The sequence below is a fragment of the Ursus maritimus genome, unplaced genomic scaffold, assembly GCF_017311325.1.
Source record: "Ursus maritimus isolate PB19 unplaced genomic scaffold, ASM1731132v1 scaffold_14, whole genome shotgun sequence".
NCBI classification, from domain to species: Eukaryota; Metazoa; Chordata; class Mammalia; order Carnivora; family Ursidae; genus Ursus; species Ursus maritimus.
In genome coordinates, this window is record NW_024423786.1 from 42314197 (window position 1) to 42318487 (window position 4291).

At 51.7% G+C, this 4291-nt stretch overlaps 1 long non-coding RNA gene across 1 annotated transcript; it reads right to left on the reverse strand.

The window, feature by feature from the left end:
- On the reverse strand, window positions 1–3022 carry LOC103674899. The gene is made up of 3 exons (XR_571735.2): window positions 2706–3022; window positions 2108–2165; window positions 1–84 (listed from the first exon to the last, which is right to left on the reverse strand). It is a non-coding gene; the product is annotated as an uncharacterized LOC103674899 (long non-coding RNA).
- Window positions 3023–4291: the final 1269 nt, after the last annotated feature.

Below are 4291 nucleotides of genomic sequence, written 5' to 3' on the forward strand. Positions count from 1 at the left end.
GGCCGTTCTCCGGAGTCCTGGGGTCGCCGCACAGTCTGAGGGGCTTGGGAGCGTTCGGTGAGGAAGGCCAGCGTCTCTCCCATGCTGCAAATGTAAAACACAAACTCAGAAAGATCATATGCTCATTTTTCGCCCAAAGTCCATCAATCACGATATGGTCAGGTGCCTAAAGGACGTATACGGTGCTCCCATCACAGTGTCATGGGAAGACTAAATGGACCATATTGTCTGCAAGATCCAGAGGAAAAAAACCACAGTGTTCGATGAGCCCCAGTGAAACCATCAGACAAATCCTAAATGTAGGCCATTCTGCAATCAATACAATTAGCCTGTTCTCTCCAGAAAGTTCATGCCACGAAAATAAAAAGGTGGGAAAACCATCCTAAAAGCAGCTCTGGGGACACCCGGGTGGCTCAGTCGGTTAAGCATCTGCCTTCGGCTCAGGTCACGATCTTGGGGCCCTGGGATCAAGGCCTGCGTCAGGCTCCTCATTCAGCAGGGAGCCTCTGTCTCCCTCTGCCTGCCCTCCCCCTGCTTGTGCTCTCTCCCTCTGTCTCTCTGACAGATAAATAAATATCATCTTTAAAAATAAAAAATTTTTAAAATTTAAAAATAAAAGCAGCTCTGTTTGCAACAGCCAAATGCAAGGTATGAGTTCTGATTCTCTCCCGGATAGCCATAAAGGGCACTGGGGACAACTCCCTGAAATGTTCACTTTGTGTATTGTGAAGAAGCCTAAAGTTACCTCCTTAGAACGTTTTAACCCCTTTCACGCTTCCAAGTTACGTGCTCAAGATTTACGTTCTACCTTTTTATTTTTTCAAAATCCCACAAAATAAACACTCCTCTGCGGTGAGACCTTGGTCGTGGATGAAGGGCTCACTGTGACGCTCTGGCACGTCCTTGTGATGTATCTTGATAATATTTTTCTTTTTTTTTAGTCCTACCTGGGCCACATGAATCTATAGTGGAAATGCTGAGCTCTTAGTACTTTAAATATTCTCTTAGTTTCTCCCTCTCCTCCTTCTGGAATTCTAAGGAAGCGTATGTTACTTTATTGCTCTACAGGTCTTAACCATTTTCATATGTTTTAACCTCTTTGTCTCTCTGTGCAGTGTTCCAGAAAATTCCTTCTGCCACATCCTTGAGTTCGTTGACTCTCTCCCTAACTGTGTCTAATCCACTGAGTTTCTGATTTCAGTTACTGCGCTCTTCAGTTCTAGAAGTTCCACTCAGTTCTTATTCTAATGATCTGTATCATTTTCCGTTCTCTGCTCTGTTTTCTGCTTTGTCTGCCAGTCACGGACAGACGAACGCGGAAGTCCCTCTCTGACGGCGGCCAGGTCAGCTTCTCCTAGCGGTCCTACCAACTTTGGCTTCCAGTGTCTTGAAGCTGTTGTATTTGTTGTATTCAACTTTGGAAATGTCACATCTTTCTGGTGACGGGCGTCCTTTCTGTCACTAATAACACTTTCTGGTATCAAGTCTGTTTCATCCGATGTAATGCAGCTCTCTGTGGCTTTCTTTCGGATACTATTTTCCCGGTATTTCCTTTTCATAAATTTACCATAAGTTTTTCTGTGATGTTATGTTTAGAACGTGTCTTCTTCTTCTTTTTTTTTTTTAAAGATTTTATTTATTTGACAGAGGTAGAGACAGCCAGCGAGAGAGGGAACACAAGCAGGGGGAGTGGGAGAGGAAGAAGCAGGCTCCTAGCGGAGGAGCCTGATGTGGGGCTCGATCCCAGAACGCCGGGATCACGCCCTGAGCCAAAGGCAGACGCTCAACCGCTGTGCCACCCAGGCGCCCCTAGCATGTGTCTTCTAAATGAATTTTTTACTGCCGTCTTTGTCCTTGTCCATTTAAGTCATGTATATTTACCGTAATGACTGGCGCACTGGGACTTATTGCCCATCTTACTTTTTGCTTTCTATTTGTCCTCAGTTGTTACTAATGCTTCCCCCTCCTTTGTTTGCTTTCATCAGACCATGCAAGGGTACAAACAGCTAGGACTGCAGGCTGCTGTAGAGGGATGACGTAACGACGCACATACACGAATCGATACAACCACTGTTAGGGACCGTCTACCAAAGTTGAAAATACTCACACATCTGTTCCAGCAAAGGCGCCCATAGAAACTTGTACCCAAAGGCCCTGGCAGCATTCTTCACGACAGCCAAGCCCGAAGACAATCCAAATGTCCACCGAGAGTAGAGTGGATAACCGGTCCGCGGTTATAATCATGTAGAAAACAGAACAGAGCAGCCAAAAGAAAGGATCAACTACAGGTACACGTGCCAACTTGGAGGAAACTTAAAAAGTAATAATAATGTGACACGAGCAAAATCAAACACCAAAGAATAGCCACCGTATGTTTGCATCATATAAAGTTCAAACACAAATAAGACAAACGTGTGGTGATAGGGGAGTCACGCCCGGGCGGTAAAACCACACAGAAAAGCAAGCAAGGCGCCGTCAGCACAGGGGTCCCCTCTGCAGGGAGAGTGGGGGTCTGACACCCCAGATGGGTGAAGAGGCGAAGGCACTGGCGATCCCTTTGCACACCTGACGTGCATTTGTCGGCACGGGTGTTCTAGTCCACCGTGAACGGGGAGAACAGGAATACAGCCCGTACGCATCTCTTTTCCCGCTCATTACCATCTTCTGCCAACTTCCGCACTCACCGACAATGCGGACATTCTTACCTGGAGTCGTCTCGTCTTCAAAGCTGCTAGAGCCTCGGTGTCGGCCTGGGTATGCGAGGTCACGGGAGGCTCATTCTAACCTGGGTCGAGGCCACATTACTCCCTGATCAGAGGTAAAGGAGTGAATGGTGGGACGAGGGACGGAGATGGAGAACGTGGGACAGACACGTGCACACACACACGCACACACACACACACACACAGAAGAGCTCTCTGCCATGTCGGGGAGAGCAGGTTGGCCAGTGGGACAGGCACGAGCCCCAGGAGGCACAAGAGGCAGTGGGAGCCCACGCTCAGGGAGGCTGGCCAGGAGAGAGAGCTGCAGGTGGGGTCCCAGCCTGGAGGGAGTGCCCTCAGCTGGCTAAGGGGTGCTCAGGACCAGTGTTGTCATCAGTGCGCCGAGGGGGATGGAAAGAGAGGCTTGAGAGGCACACAGAGAGGATCTGGGACCCCGGCCCAGGGCCCTGAGACAGGACAGGGATCTCAGAGCAAAAGCAGCAGCAAGGCCCTGCTGAGGCCTCACGGCCTGCGGCTGCAGCAGACCAAATCTCAGCTCTACGAGATCCTTCCAGAAGCCCCTGCCAGCAGTCCGGGAGCCCAGAGAGGCTCGAGTTTGGGTGGCACAGGCTGAGAGACAGCAAAAGGACTGGGAGTCAGGAGGTTAGGAGGGCAATCCATGAATCGGCTGCCCGTAAGGTCCAGGCCAGAGACGGGGCCCCGGTCCCTGGAGACAGAAAGGCAGTGGGAGGGGTGGGGGTTGCTGGGGCTTCCCCTCTTGCAGCTGGAGGGGCTTCAGGGGACAGAGCCACCTAGGGCACATCCAGCCTCCCAACGGGAGCATGAGGGGTTGCACTCAGCATCCCGAGAGGTGGAGGCGCAGAGCAGAAGAAGGTCCCATCTTTTCTGGGGACAGCGTAGCATTCAGACATGGCCGCGTCCCAGTCGGTTGCTCACGGTCCGCAGGAGTGCCGGGCGGAGCTCCCCCAGTGACGGAGACACTCCTTATGCTGCTGCCCCGCTCGGCNNNCCGCAGGCTCGGCGGTGCTCTTCGAGTGGGGCTAATATTTATTTCCCATGAGTTCATTTAACATTAAGTAGGGGGCACCTCGGTGGCTCAGCCGGCGAAGCATCTGCCTTCAGCTCAGGTCATGATCCCAGGGTCCTGGGATCGAGTCCCACATCCGGCTCCCTGTCTGCGTCTCCCTCCCCCTGCCACTCCCCTGCTTATGTGTGCGCGCTCTCTCTGACAAACAAATAAATAAAATCTTTACAAAAAACAAAGTTAAGTAATGGCATGGGGCCAGTGGCTGCCATGTCGGACAGTGTAGCTTCAGCTCCCCTCCTTGAAAACAAAGGCCTGGGCTTGGCAGTGGGGCCCAGTACCTTTGGGGACCTTACGCTTTTGTCAAAGTTCACCACAGAAACCCTGCATCTGAAAACATGGTGGTGGGGCCGCTCCATTTGGGCTCCCACTACTGCCTGCCAAGCCCCAGGAATGTCGTGGGAATCCTGGGATGCTGTGGGCACCATCTGTGGGGGTGGGGTGCCCACATAGCACGCACGCGGCACTGGGGCGGGGGGGGGGG